Raw genomic sequence first — 16806 nt, 5'->3', positions numbered from 1 at the left:
TTGGTTAGTTTCCTTCACCCTAGCTTTGTAACTATTTTCCGCTGCCTCTTACTGGTCTGTGAAAACCATAAATTATTAAATAGGCTTGAAATGTCCCCCCGTCTACATAATTGTTTTGTTATCTGATTAAATGTAATCTGAATAAAGTGACGCTGCCGACAGAAAACGTTTTAATTCATCATATTCTACGCAAAGAGTGAGTACTTCGCAAATAACAAAATAACGTTTCTGACTTATTAGTCATATTGGAGTTGCTCTGAAAGCCTACTTGTCTCATGAATGTTGGCTTATTATCGTCTTCTGGGAATTTTTATGCAGGTAACCCGAAAAGCTTTTCCCGCAAATGCATGTTTCGTGAATAGATTTATAGCCTCTCATCAAATCTGAAAACATAAATCCGCGTGGCTATTCCGCTAAGAATGATTGAAATACATTGTTCACTTGGAAGGAATTCCCTCCAGCGCTTTTAGGCAAGGTATACAGTGTGATGTAGCGTTTGAATCTGTGAGCGTTTATTTTGCTCAGGTTTCGAATTTGCTATTTACTGACGTGGTGGCCAAAGGTAGTATCTGGGTGTAGTTGTTTAGGATTCCATGCGGTATTCCTCACCCCTCGCTAACATCAATGGAGAAAATTTTTTTTTTCCATATGATGAGTGAAAAAGTTTCGCTTCTTAACTTACTTCTTATCTGATTGGACTTCATAGAGCATTTGAATTGGTATTTATCGCTAGCGATCGCTACGAAAACGTAAGACAAGGGGAGGTAAATCGTGTGTTCAGTTATTAATAAATGTATGCGTACCGTACCTGATTGCATAGGATCCTGGTACTTCCTTTCAAGATAGCTAATATTAACTGGACATTTATTTATATACCCTTAAAACCCTTAATGGTTGATTTTATAATGAACAACTCATACTGTGGAATCTGATGGAATTAATTTTCTGAATAATTAGTCTCTCTTATAATGCCGAACCTGCATTTTGGAGAGAAAATCTCAGTTTGAAAGATTAAATTTATTAGCTGTAACAGTACAAAGCAACACTTATTTACAATTCTAGCCCCCGGTGGTTTGAGTAGTGATAATCATCCTGGATATCCTGCTTAATGAATTACTGTTTCATTATAATGACCTTCAATGGAGCTAAGCAACAACTACGTTCTGGAATTTGTCATACATACCGAATTATGTAATTATATGTTACAGAAATGTTTTTTAGCTTCCTTAACGTTTGTTATGAAGCAACAGTACCAACCGGTTTAGTGAAGACCATGAGCACTAAAAATATACTTAAAAATTGAAATCATATATTATTTAAGAACGGCGGTATGCATAAAACGTCATCCGAAGTTGTGCTAAACGAATTCTCTGACAATTATTTTGGGCAGTTAATTCATGAGACCCCGCGAATAGTAAACGGCTGTGAAAACACACTTGACTTCTTAGCAACAAATAATCCTAAGTTAATAACGAGCATCAAAACGGATACAGCGATTAGTTAACACAGGGTTGTAGCGAGACTAAATATTGTAACCCCCAAATCCTCAAAAAATAAACGAAAAGTATACCTACTAAAAAAGCAGATAAAAATTCACTTGACGCCTTCCTGAGAGACAATCTCCACTCCTTCCAAATTAACAATAATAAGTAACAATAGTAAGAGGCTTGAATTTCAAAGAAATAGTGTCGGCTGAATTTGAGAGATTTGTACCCACTATATTAACAAACGACGAATCTGATCCTCCTTGGTACAAAAACATGTCAGAACACTGTTGCAGAAAAAACGAAACAAACATACCAAATATAAGCAGACGCAAAATCTCCAATATTGGTAATCTTTTACAGAAGCAGAAATTTTGACTGGACTTCATTGCTAGATGCTTGAAATAGTTTCCACAACGAAACTTTGTCTCAAAACCTTGCAGAAAAAGTAAGAGAGATTCTGATCGTATGTAAAGTGTGTTAACGGCAAGACACAATCAAAGCGTTCTCTTTGAGATAGCAAAGGGGAAATTATCGGAGACAGTGCTTCCAAAGCAGAATTACTAACACAATCCTCAGAAATTCCTTCACCAAAGAGGAAAAATTGGCAGTTGACTCTAAATAATGAAAAGCGTTAAGTCACCCACAAGAGTGCTGAAAGAATCCGTTAAACGTCGGTTACACCATAAAGCAGTCAAATCTGAAGGCCATAAATTCAACTAAATACCTAGGAATTATATTACGAACAACTTAAATTGGACGGAATACACAGAAAATGTTGTGGGAAAGACTAACCAAAGACTACGTTTTTTGACAGGACGCTTAGAAAATGTAACAGATCTACTAAGGAGACGGCCTACACAACACTTGTCCGTCCTGTTTTAAAATACTGCTGCGGGATGTGCGATCCTTACCAGATAGGATTATCGGAGTCCATCTAGAAAGTTCAAAGAATGGCAGCGCTTTTTACTATCATTGCGAGATAGGGGAGAGAGTATCACTTAGGGTGGACATCATTAAAAGAAAGGCGTTTTTTGTGGCGGCGGAATCTTATCACCAAATTGCAATCACCAACTTTCTCCTCTGAATGCGAAAGTATTTTTTTGACACCGACCCACATGGGGAAAACGTATCGCCATTATAAAATAATGGAAATCAGAGTTCGCACGAAAAGCTGTAGGTGTTCGTTCTTTCCGCGAGCTATACGAAATTGGAACAATAGAGAATTGTGGAGGTAGTTCGATGATCCCTCTGCCAGGCACTTACATGTGATTTGCAGAGTTTCTATGTAGATGTAGATGGAGAACTATAAGCTTTATTACAATGGTACGTCTAACTGACTCAAAAATTATTTGTTATAAGGTAACAACTGTATGATGACAAGTGTTTGTAAATCTAATAAATAATATACAAGTTACTCAGTTGGAGTACGCAGTGTAAATAATATTTTGTAGCGACAATCTTGGCAAGAAGTTTAGTTGAAGGTAGCCTCTACTTAGAGTGGTAGTATTGATTCTGGGATCAAACCAACAATTTTTAGCAGAAATTCAGAATTTTGTTAATACTCAGGGAGTTCCAAAATAATGTATACACTCTTTGAAACTGAACATCTCTTTCATAAAAGGGGTTAAAAACAATTTTAGTGGTGTTGAGTGCGTTATGGTCCAACTTAAGATGGTAAATCTTCCAACTGGTGTCCGTCCATTGCAACACACCGTCGAAAACGTCTTACGACTGAGCGTCATGCCATCTTTATTGCTTGCAACGGAGTAGCATCACAGGCTTGCTCAATTTGCTCTCTAGAATCATTCAGTGTGTGTGGTCTAGCAGCATAATCTGTGTTCTTGAGAGTACCCCTCAGAAAGAATTCTAGCGGAGTTAAATCTGAAGATCGAGCGGGATACTCCACGCTCCCTCTTCGTCGTATCCATCTGGCAGGGAACATACGACTGAGAAATGTCCTCACATTCAGGTGAAAGTGAGGTGGAAAGTAATAAGCTTCATTTCCAAACACAACGCTAAGACCAGGAGTTATCATTTCCAACATTTCCAAAGACGAGTCGCCCGAGACAGTGTTGTCAAATAAGTACGGCCCGATTAACGCTCTAAAAGACAGACCGCCCCAGACTGTTACTCCTGGTAGATTAACACGCCTTTTCTCGGTTACGTATGGATTCTCCCTTGCCCAGTAAACGCAATTATGGCGGTTAATTTTTCAATCAAGTTTAAACGTCGCTTCATCTGACCAAAGAATTCGACCTTGGAAATGTTGCTATTCTCCATATCTGTTAATGAACCACTCACAAAATTTGCTTCGCCTATCAGGATCATCCTCGTTAAGAGCATGGAGAAGTGTTGGAATCTAAGGCTTAAAGTTCTGAGACCGCATAACCACCCTTTGTCGAATTATTCGAACTTAGAATGACAGCAACCCATTCTTGTGGGTTTTTGGGATTCTGTCATCGAATGTGGTACCCAAAAGTCCCATTTCTTAGCTCGAGCTCAATGATTATGAATGATGGCCTGCGCCGCAATCGAGTCAATATTTGGGGTCTCTTCAATATTATAAAATGCGAGAAAATAATCTTTTCGATCCTTTTTCTCACAGCATCAATGTTTTCTTTGGCGGAACGAGATTAACCTGCAAGAGACCCCCGAAGCCTCAAAAATTAACGAAATGAGTTCCCAACGGAACCCTAGAAAATGAAGACTCATCAAAAGCATGTTAAGAGAAGGGCGGCATTCTCCGGCACTTAACTTATTTTTGCAGTCACTGCTTGAAATCCGCGGCGTGACATGTCCATCTTGCACTGTATCTGATTGGTTCAAATGGCTCTGAGCACTTGGGACTCAACATCCGTGGTCATCAGTCCCCTAGAACATAGAACTACTTAAACCTAACTAACCTAAGGACATCACATACATCTATGCCAGAGGCAGGATTCGAACCTGCGACCGTAGCGGTCGCGCGGTTCCAGTCTGAAGCGCCTAGAACCGCACGGTCACACCGGCCGGCACTGTGTCTGATCAACACTACCTATGTCTTCACTCACCCTTATCAGCATGGTTTTTGAAATACAGTGGTGCAGGAACCTTTGTTACAATTCAGTTGGCGAATAGTGTATCCTTAGAAAACTGAAATTAGTAAAGAATTCTTTTTTCTAATTTTAATACTAAATGAACCCATTTAAATACCTGAGGCAAGGAAAAATGAGATACTGCAAAATGAAGTTCTACATCAACGATGTTTTCCTATTTACAGTAACGGTGTCTGAAGCAGTGAACTACTTCATTATACAAAACTCTCTGATACGAAGCAAAAATTTTACAGACTACTTTGTGGCTTCTTTTCTTGAAAATATATAGTGTTCTGTCGACAGTATTACATTTTCGAATTTCGTGTAGATATCTATACGACAGTGAGTTACTTGACATAGATACTTTCAGCGCCGGATTCCATAGTAGATAACATCCAGCGGGCGCTTTGCTGTTTTACCATTAGGGGAAAATATTTTTAAAGTGTATTAGGACACTTTAACATTGCCAACAACGAAGGGCGGTCTAAACTCGAGGACGTAAGCCAAAAATACAAATTTCTTTCGACGAACCGCTTAAAAAAGTACGGATAATGGCAACAGATGGAAGCCAGTAAGCACTAAACCGCCGCTCGACGTAACAACGATACCTTCTTTTACTGGCCCTGATCCCATATGTTCGTGGTGTCAGCGTATTAATTATTGAATGTTAATGTGTGCGTACGTTTTAGAAATGTTTTCCGAATCGTGTAACTGAAACCACCTAATAAACCCTGTCCAGGCAGCTTGGTTTATCCGCCCTCGTCCTTAATCAGGTGGAGGGATTTTATCGGGTGCCGGCGCGATTCGTCGGATTCCGGAAGCAGCGTGCCAACCCCCACGGCTATCCAAACGTGTCGACACAGCAATGGTTCCAAGATCTTTTAGACTTGTTAAGCCACTCTTCTTCTAGTTCAGTTGCATATACAGTCACCAAAATCAGCAGTATATCGTAACAAAGAAATCGATCTACAACTTTTTAACGAAGACCAGTGAACAAAATCACGTAGAGGAAATGTGCCCTTAGAAAAAACTGAAATATCATCTGGAGGAATCTAACGTGTATTGCTAAAGCAAATAGCCTTGATTGTCAAAGAAAGGAAGTAGCAACAATTGAAGAATTATACATCCCCCTCGGTACAACTTTTACATGCGGAACATGTGGTCTACTTGATACATTAAGTCACAGGTTCAGCTGCGGACCTTGTCTCACATTCAAAGGAGACTTGGAATAATAAATTGCACAACTCAGACTGCGTTGACATGGGAATGACAAGGCTGCCAAACCTACGATACCCAGGATCCAAAACAGCGGAGCAATTCGGATGATTGGCTCAAAAATAGTTCACATGACTCTGAGTACTATGGGACTTAACATCTGAGGTCATCAGTCCCCTAGAACTTGGCACTACTTAATCCTAACGAGCCTAAAGACATCACACACATCCATGCCCGAGGCAGGATTCGAACCTGTGACCGTAGCTGTCGCGTGGTTCCAGACTGAAGCTCCTAGAACTGCATGGCCACGGATGATTGGTCAAACTGCTGTTCACATAATTCACAATTGACCAGCTATTTTCAACGATTACTACCCGTACTCTGACTTAGAACTCAAGATACCATAAGAGTTATGCAGAATTATTTGGCATTGTCTAATAGCAATGTTCCCATCACGTTTGTCGGAAAAAGTAGTAGTAGTAGTATAAGAAGAAGAGAAGGAGAAGAAGAAGAAACAATAAGAAAGATAAGAAGAATAAAAACGAAGCTACAACGATGATCAGTTAGGACTGAAATATCCCAAGCTCATGAGCTTTCATTCTTACAACGGAAGATGTCACAGATTAAACACAAAGCAAAACTTGTATTTTGTTCTAACTTCTTTGTTGTGTTATTAATATGCACTACAATTTGTAAGGTTAATAATAAATATTGTTTAAATAAGGCACTGTCCCAGTTCAGATACCAAATGTTTGAAAATGTGCGCCGCTCTGAGTTGGGTTGTACATGCCCTTCTACACTCCAATACCAGTTAAACCTTAAAATGCTTGCTTCGTCCATTTCTAATTTTTATTATCCGTAGTGGCATGCCCGAACAATCAGGAAACTTCGTTCAAGAGGTGCCTGCATTGTATAGGGCAGTTTATTCTATGAACTGCAAGTATGTAAATGATTGCATAATATAGTACCTTATCTTACGAATTGGACTGCCCCTCGTGGTGTCGTTTTACACAACGGAATATGAGCGTGCCATAGGTGAAATAAAGAACACTCACTTTTCTGTGCGGAGCGTTGGTGGGTTTAAATAACAACAGAATTGTCACTAGTGTTGAAAAAGGGGTTCTGTCCTGCTGATGTTTGGAACATTCACTGTACTAGACTCGTGCGGGTTTAAGATCAGAAAGTATTTTATTTCGTGTTCTAGTGATTGTTTGTAGCTGCCATGAAAAACGAAATACAAGCATCTTTGGGTGGTACACTCAGACAGCTGTTCTTCGACCAGTGAGTTCAATATTAAACTGGTTATACTACTCCACAAAGGAATGCTGTGATGATTGACGTCACAACCACCTTATTACGTCGAGGCAAGCTGTCAAATGTAATGCTATGAAGGAGAAATACAAATACCTTTTATGGATAACATGCAACGATGTCTGGATTTAGTTTGTAGTTCTCTGGATGAATCACGGGAGAGTCGCTAGCACAAGTGCTAATATCCGAACGCCGCTAGCCAAAATATGGTGTGGCAGAAAACATCTTCACGGTTTTTGCTGCAGTTTAGAACTGAGCTCATTGAGTTCGACATCCGTTGTAGGTAAAAGTCACTGGTGGCGTAGCACTTTGTTGTCCCGACAATCAGTTTTCACCTGATGATCATCTAAGCGGACAAAAGTCAATAACTGAAAAATAATGTTCGTTCAGAAAATTACGGAAGTATGTATTTGATGTTAGTTTCAATTTCATAATGTCGTCATCACTTTAGTGAAACGCACGGATAAACATATACTGTCTTCCTTAAAGGAGACTGATCTAAACGTAGTTCTTACACAACTGCTGACAACATGTCTTCTGCAATCAAACCCTCCAGTTGCCTATTACGTTATAGTTTAATTGCTGTGAATGTAACTAAAACATAACCAGCAACTGGAGCGTTTGATTTCACTAAACAAACTGCAGTGTAAATAATGTATAACAGTTCGACCCGCAGATCAATACGAACAATATCTATAAAACACCGCGCAATGAGATGTCCTTTGGTATTAGCTTTGTTTACATTTGACACACTTTGCAAAGTAGTCTGTGTTTTTCGTCAGGGTTCAAACGATCTCCGTACTAAATTTCTTCAGAATCGGTCCTGCGGTTTAGTCGTGAAAAGATAATAAACACACTTTCGCATTTACTATATCAGTGAGGATCAGCTCGTTTCTGAATCGCTGAGACGTCTGAAGCTGGTTTGTACAAGAGAGTTCGATTCTTTAAAGAGTCTCGGTGGAGGACAGGATTACAGTTTAATGGCTATATCATTAGCAATATACACTACGTATGATCGATGACCCTTATATAGAGCATATGTCTTTTATTATATATGTGTGTGTGTGTGTGTGTGTGTGTGTGAGTGTCTGTTCTTTCGGAGATGTCCAAAAGTACAGACAAGATATATAATTACGACGATGGGAGCCAAAGGCCCCTTTAGTGTAGATGTACAGCCGTCTTTAACTCGTACGGGAATCGGCGCGATCCGCGTGTAATGACGATAAAGCGCAGGGGGACTGCAACAGTTGTGTGTGGTGTAAGTTCAGAATTTGGGTCTCATGGGAGGCGTGGTAGGGTAGTCTAGGCTGTTGTAGTGGCCATCGTGTCCAGATAGTATAGTGTTCAGTGCATGTGTCTAGTATGCATGGGAAACAGATTCCAATCCCGGCCGAGCACAATGTATCAATGTCTACTAACAGATGATGTCATTGCTTCGTTCTTGCCTTGGATATTTTTTTTGTTTACAACTCCATGCACACATTATCAATGAGCTACGCACCTCCAGAGGCGCCCTATGGCACTGAGATGTGTGCATTTCAGATCCTGCCACGACTACAGACATGAGTAGTTAATCCAGGGTTCGCTCAAGTCCTGGATCAGGTACAACCGGATTCCTGATATCTAGATGAGATAGAGCCATTTGTCCAAATGGCTCTAAGCGCTATGGGACTCAACATCTGAGGTCATCAGTCCCCTAAGTCCCCTAGACTTAGAACTACTTAAACCTAACAAACTTTAGGACATCACACACATCCATGCCTGAGGCAGGATTCGAACCTGCGGCCGTTGCAGCAGCGCGGTTTCGGACTGAAGCGCCTAGAACCGCTCGGTCACAGCGGCTGGTGCCCCATTTGTGTCACCTACCTAGTAGGAGGTGATTACACATGTTGTTGTTGTTGTTGTGGTCTTCAGTCCTGAGACTGGTTTGATGCAGCTCTCCATGCTACTCTATCCTGTGCAAGCTTCTTCATCTACCAGTACCTGCTGCAGCCTACATCCTTCTGAATCTGCTTAGTGTATTCGTTACACATAGGTTGTGCAAATTTCTGTACCACTCCTGTTGAGATGGCCTGGCTTAGTTTCACGCAGACATGTTGGGCGCTCCCGTTTGTGACCTGGTGACCATGTCAATACGAGGAGTTCCATGTAGTATGGGCATTATACAGCGAATAGAGGGGAGAGCTGTGTGCATTTTCGCAGGCTCCTGGGATTTCCACCTACGTTCTTGGGATTTGTTTGCCGTTGCTAGCGCGGACGGGAGAATTCTCGGCCATCAATTGGTAATTAATGGACAGTGTGTACGCAAGCATCGGCATCCACGTCGGACTCTGAGGGGTGATCCACACTCTAGCAGGCGGCATGATTTTCACAGGAGTTATTGCAGGTACTCTCTAGAGGTGTATTTCTTTAGCGCTGCGCTGCATGTAAGGTATCAGTAGAATTTTTTATGACGTCACGCAATCTAGTATTGTAGTGTGGTATTTCTTATACAATACCTCTGGCTTATTGAATTATCTAAGACGTCACTATTTCTAAAAACGTGTTAAAATGTCTCAAATGGCTCTGAACACTATGGGACTTAACATCTGAGGTCATCAGTCCCCTAGGACTTAGAGCTACTTAAACGTAACGAACCTAAGGACATCTCACACACATCCATACCCGAGGCAGAATTCGAACCTGCCACCGTAGTGGTCGCACGGTACCAGAATGAAGAGCCTAGAACCGCTCGGCCATAACTGCCGGCAACAACGTGTTCGTTTCTAACAGTATGTGGTCACACACTAGTGATGGAGCTTTGGCTTAGCAATGATACATAGATTGGGACCATAGTGAGAGCGTCATGTTGCCGACGCGATGCAACGCAACGTGACACGACGAGACGCGGCAGTGTGATGCGACGTCGTGACGCGATGTAACGCGATGTTGACACATATCTCGCTTTGTAGGGCATGAGGGCATCATGACGTCGATCCAGCGTCGGGAACAGCCTTATTGTATTGGAGAAAATGAGTGAAGTTGTGTAAACCCCGTAATAGCATGTAAAATTGAGGCAAATTCGCGGAAATGCGTTAAATTTAGATTGCTTTCATGTCTGCGTAGATGAGTCTCCGGTGGTGCCACCTAATATTATTAATTAAAAGACCGAGTGTGACGTAATTTGTTACAAACAAATAGATACAGCCTGTCCTTACACTCCAGAGTGCCTCAAGTTCTAAAACAAAAATTGTGGAAAATGAGTGAAAAATACCTAACATTGGGGACACCATAAAAGATGTGAAAAAAGGCGCAAAAAATTACCTAAAACTGGGGAGTACTTACATGTCTGTGTGGGTGCAGCCTCTGCTGGGTCACGTAATATTGATATTAATGAAGAGTAGTCAAGTGAAATGACTTACTGTAAATTATCAACAAATCGACTCATCCTCTCCCCACGTTCTCCAGCTGCATAGTAACATCTCTCACACAAGTGTTCCAGTTATAAAACAGGAATGTGGCGATGGGATTGGTCCAGGGGTGGGGGTTGTCGCGGGTGGGGAGGATGATGCCAGTATTTTTATGACACGTAACGACATCACCTTGAATATACGAGGCTTGTCCAGAAAGCAGGTTCCGAACAGTCGCGAAATGGAAAATACGTTGAAAATCAGTTTTATTTGGGACAATTGGCTCCACGTTACAGCTACTTCTCTACACCTGTCGCGTCGTTATACCAACTTTCCAATACCCTCGTCATAGAAGGCAGCCGCCTGTGCTTCCCGCCAATTCTCTACGCTCGTCTATAGCTCATTGTCTGTGCAAAAATGTCGTCTTCATAGTCAGTACTTAATGTTAGCAGAAATGAAACACAGAGGGAGCCAAATATTGGCTGTAGTGCGAGTGATAAAACACTTCCCATCAAAAACGCTGGAGGATCATGTTCATTGCCCCTGCAGACTGCGACCGAGAATCGTCATGAAATAGGAACCGTATAACTGTTCTGTAATGTGGGCTGCATAACATCAGGCGAAATCTCTCACCAGGACCTCATATGGGCGGAAGACACTATTTCATACGCATATTTATGTGCTCACCATGCGCCCAGAACTGAAAAGAGCGAAGTAATGAACCGACAGGGATACTAGAGACATTGTCGAACACATATGGGCCAATCTTTATTAGATTTTCACAGTAGTTTCCATTTCTTGACCGATCGGAACTCGTAAGCAGTGCAATTATCTTTCCGTTTCCCCAAGCTGACCTTGATCAATTCTCGGTGGTTCCACAGCGGAGCGGGTGTGGGGGATGTCGTCGACTGCAAGTCATTCATGTAGGTAATCTGACAACAGGTGTCTTTGTTTTATCTAATGATATGAAACCACTTATAGTTGATACGAGTTTGAGTGAACCCTGGACAACCAACATGGGCCTGCAGGCAAACAAAAATATAATTACGAAACCCAATTTTTCAAGGCGACACTTACATCTTTATAACAACATCCCTGGTAGAATTTTGCCCAGGGCATACTCTATTCATCGTTAACACCTGATTTGAGACCATGAAAGATGGCTGTATACGTCGAAGAGACCGGAGGACACTGGAATACAAACTTCCAAAAAATGAGACTGACAGGAAGTGTAAAATAGCTGATGTAGTACTAAGCAAAGAAAGGAGAACTGATAGATGGGAAGAATATGTAGAGGGGCTACACGAAAGAAATGAATTTGGATTTAATATCATAGAAAGGGCAGAGGAGATTGATGAAGATCAGATGGAAGATGCGATACTGCGAGAGGAATTTGTCAACGCACTGAAAGACCTAATTAAAAAAAACCTCGTGTAGTAGACATATCCTCAGAACTAATGAACCAGAGTCCGCCATGACAAAACTATTCCGCGTGGTGTGCAAGATGTAGTGACAGGCGAAATTCGTTCAAGAAGAACATAATAATTCCAATTCCAAACAAAGAAAGTGTTGACAGCAGAAAATATTACCGAACTATCAGTTTAATAAGTCACGACTGGAAAACACTAGCTCCAATTCCACACATAAGAGAGCAAAAACTGGTAGAAGGCGACCTAGGGGAAAATCAGTTCGGGTACTTGAGAAATGTTACAGCACGCGAGGCTATATTGACCTAAAGACCTATGACTACATTTGAAGATAGATTAAGGAATGGCTAACCTGTATTTGTAGCATTTATAGACATAAACGAGGCTTCTGGCAATTTTTGATGGAATACACACTTTGAAATTCTGAAGGTATCAGGCGTAAAATACATGGAGTGGATGGCTATTTACAACTTTTAAAGAACCCAGACAGCAGTTATTAGTGTAGAGGGTCATGGCGCGAAAGCAGTGATTGAGAAGGGGGTGAGACAGAGTTGTAATCTATCTCCGATGTTATTCAATCCATACGCTGAGCAATCAGTACAGGAACAAAACAAAAGTTTGGAGAAGAAATTAAGGTTCAAGGAGAAAAAAGAAACTGTGCTGTTTACCGATGACATTGGAATTCTGTCAGACTCAGCAACGGACTTCGAAGAATTGCTGAGTGGAATTGACAGTGCATCGCAAGGAAAATATAAGATGAACATTACCAAAAGCAAAATAAGGATAACAGAATGTAATGGAATGAAGTCACGCGATACTGAAAGAATTATAATTGAAAAAAAAAAAAATTGTTCAAATGGTTCTGAGCACTATAGGACTTAACATCTGAGGTCATCAGTCCCTTAAAACTTAGAACTACTGAAATCTAACCAACTTAAGGACATCACACACATCCATTCCAGAGGCAGGATTCGAACCTACGACCGTAGCCGTCGAGCGGTTCCAGACTGAAGCGCCTAGAATCGTTCGAACACACCTGCCGGTTCTATTTGGAAACGAGACACTAAAAGTAGTAGATGGATTTTGTTATTTGGGCCGTAAAACAACTGATGATGCCAGAAGTAGAAAGGATATAAAATGTAGACTGGCAATGCCACGAAATGAGTTACTGAAGAAGAGGAATTTCTTAATATCCAGTGTAGATTTAAGTGTTAGGAAGTTTATCCTGACGGTGTTTGTTTGGAGTGTCGCCTTGTACGGAAGTAAAACATGGATGATAAACACTTCAGACAAGAAGAGAATAGAAGCTTAAGAAATGTGGTGCTACAAGGGGATGCTGAAGATTGGGTGGGTAGATCAAATGATTAATGAGGTGGTGCTGAATTGAACTAGGGGGAAAAGAAATTTATGGCAATATTTGACTAAAAGAAGGGATTGGTTGATAGGGCACATTCTGAAACATCAAGTGGTAACCAATTTAGTACTGGACGGATGTGTATGGGAAAAAAGTTAAAGATGGAGACAAGGAGGCGAATACAATGAGCATCTTCAAAAGAATGGTTGCAATAGTTATTGAGAGATGAAAAGATATGCTTAAGATATAGTAGCTTGCATAGCTGCATCAAAACATTCTTCACACAAGAAGCCCTAGTATCGTTTGGTGTGTGGATTTCGTAGTCACATAGGCCAAAAATTTATTAACGGACACCAATGCAGTCACTGACTGTTACAAGTACTCTATTTACAAGTTCTATGATTTCAGATTCAGCAGTTCGGCATTTTTAGGCATAACACTGCAAGGACACACTGTGAGCAAAGGCTTAAATTTTAATGATGGAGTTGTAGATAAAGCAATTTTACAGTCAAAAACGGTAGTGGTGTCCTCCAAAAACTTGCACTATAGTCATTTCTCGTGTGTAGCTTATTACGTGTTCACGACTTATTTTCGCAAGTTATTTTGCAGTTGGATGAAGGATATGGTACCTCGGATTTTGTTCCTCGCCGTCCTCTAACCCAGTTTCCTCGCTTCATCCGGAGACAAGTCTGGAAGCTAATTCGATTGCCGTATGTAATTCCTCTCTTACTATCGAGAAATTCACTTTGAGTCTCAGTTCATTGTCCCTGTTATTAATAGCCGCAACTGTTGTTGGGCATCGCTTCGCTTCCAGTTCTGCAGAAGGCGATAGGAAATGGGGTTCCTACTTTGAGATCATTGTGTGCGCCGCATAATTTCACAGAGCGACATTGCGGTCGGCTTCCGCCCTCACAAAGTTCGGCAAACGTTGCCCTGGAACGAGATCGAAGATACTGCTCGTAGCTTCAGACTAATTGCCAGTGGCGAAATTGGCCCAACTCCAGTTCCCTTACCCGACCTCATATGTGAAGTGGGTTTACGACATGGAGGTACCTAGTTCTAACATACGTGCTTTAACCGCAGTACCCTTGTCTCAGTAAAAGCAAAGTGGTCTTTCTTAGGCTTCATAACCAAAAGATGTAGCCTTTCTTCACTTTTTATTGTCCTCCTTCCTTCCTCGTCCCACACCATTTAGGCTTCTCTTTTTAAGTAATCCATCCCATTTTGGCAGATCCCTTTCTCCCCTCATCGCTAGAATTCTTATCTCTTTCTGATTAATCCTTTTCTTCGTACTGGATTACGTTGTTTGCTACTGGCGGGGCGCACTCAGCCCTTGTGAGGTGAACTGAGAGGCTACTTGACTGAGAAGTAGCGGCTCCGGTCACGAAAACTGAAAACGGCTGTGAGAGCGGTGTGTCCACTACATGCCCCTCGATATCTGCGTCCAGTTACGTCTATGGGCTGAGGTGCCACGGCGGCCGGCCTGTACCGGCGGTCCATTCGTGGCCTATTCCGACGGAGAATTTCTACTTTCCTGGCATATGTACCCTTGTTTGTTCTTCTTCTCTATCATCTTCTCAGCCTCCTCCTCTTTCTCCTTTCTCATACTGATTCCAACTCTTGCTTTCAATCGCATACACTTTGTTCTTGAACTGATTATTATCGCTATTATTATTAATCATATTCCTTTTTTTCAGCGTCAGTACTAATGGTCTCAAAGCTGTATGTTCGTTTCATCGTCCCCTTTGTAATTCATACTGATGAACAACAAACCGTAACTATTCATCTTGAAGCAGCGTAACTCACGGCGCGGAAATCATCTGCACTATATTAACAGCGTATTTGTGAATGGGAGCTCTTAGCGACTTTACACTTAATTTCAAACCTTTTCGAAGCTTTTTATCGCTCAGACCGCACACAAACTAGTGAAAAGTAAAAGGTTTATGGCTTACTACATTCTCAGTGCTCATGCAGTAAATCTTCAGTATCAATGCATGGTGTTTTAATTTATTACTTCTTTACTACTAACTCCATGCGCCACACATTTTGCTTAAGAACCACAGGAACCATTTTCTGGGTGTTGATTTCAACTGCCTTTTGCGTACGGTTGACCAGCCTCTGACTTTAATTTTAGTAGAGATCTCCGTGAATTGGTTCTTAGAAAGGGTCTGAGGGATGTTTGGGAACATAAATTTCCGACGTTGTGAAATTTACGTTTTGCACTGCGACGTGTAGTAGCAGACTTGACAGGTTTTATTTGTCCGTTGTGTTATGCCGGCAGACGTAATCCCTGCGTCTTACGCTGAGTACTGTGCTGTTGCAGCGACTATCGACATTACCTGAAAAACCAGGAAATTTTGTCGTACTCACTGTATGGTCAACGTTCGACGGATCAAGACTAAGTTGCTGCAGATTAAGACCATGCTCAGAGGGGCATCACCTGCTCGCGCATGCAATTAATGAAGAACAGTATAATAAAACTCATACTGTTCCGAAAGCCCCTCGCCTCCGAAGCACAATACGAGGCTCGTCCACAAAGTAAACTCCGTTTCTATTTCTATTCGCGGCAGCGCTACGATCGCAGTTCCGAGCACGCGAAGCAGTTACTCTGACTCAAGGATAAGACATGAACGTCATTTTCAGAGCGCTGCTGCCGACGTGTGCTTTGCAGTGCCTCTTTATAATGTCAACCGTAATTGAAAATGCCGCTGCGAGTGAAATCAGATCTGTGATTCGTTTTATAAATGCAAAGAAAGTTAAACCAAAGGAAATTCATCGGCAAATCTGTGAGGTTTACGGACAAAATGCCATGAGTGGTTAAATGGTTAGAAAATGGATTAGACTGTTCACTAAAGAACGTGAACGAGTGCACGGTGAAGAACGAAGTGCACTCCCTTTTGTGGTTACTGATGAACTGGTTCACACAGTTGAAGAAAAGATTGAGCACAATCGTAAGTTTACGTTCAATACCCTTGCTATGGAAGTTCCGCAAATCTCACGATCGCTAATTCATGAAATTGTTACTGAAAAACGGAAATTTCGAAAACTTTATTCACGTAGGGTACCCAAAATTCTTACTGAACATCACAAAAAAAACAACGGATGGGGAGTGCACTTCACGTTGTGTCACGCTACAGTGAAGAAGGCAATGGTTTTCTTTCTCGGATAGTCACGGGGGATGAAACTTCGTACGGCACCCCTGCAACTAAACGGCAATCAATGGAATGGAGGCACACTTCATCCCCAACGAAGGTTAAGCCTAAGCAAATCTTGACATATCTAAAAGTCATGTGTAACGTTTTTTGGGACAGAAAAGGCATTTTGCTGATTGATTTCTTACCACGAGGCCAAACAATCAATGCACATGGTTACTGTGAGACCATTAAGAAATTGCGCCTTGCAGTACAGAACAAGCGCTGAGGATTACTGTCAAAAGGTGTTGTTTTTTTCCACGGCAATGCCCGAACTCAGAAGGCGAATGTGACCAAGCAACTCTTACGAGACTTCAGTCGGACGCTTTTGATCACCCTCCGTACAGCCCAGACCTCG

This window comes from Schistocerca gregaria, chromosome 8 (assembly GCF_023897955.1).
Source record: "Schistocerca gregaria isolate iqSchGreg1 chromosome 8, iqSchGreg1.2, whole genome shotgun sequence".
In the NCBI taxonomy this organism is placed as follows: Eukaryota; Metazoa; Arthropoda; class Insecta; order Orthoptera; family Acrididae; genus Schistocerca; species Schistocerca gregaria.
The sequence above is the reverse complement of the archived record's forward strand: the minus strand, read 5'-3'. Positions refer to the sequence as shown.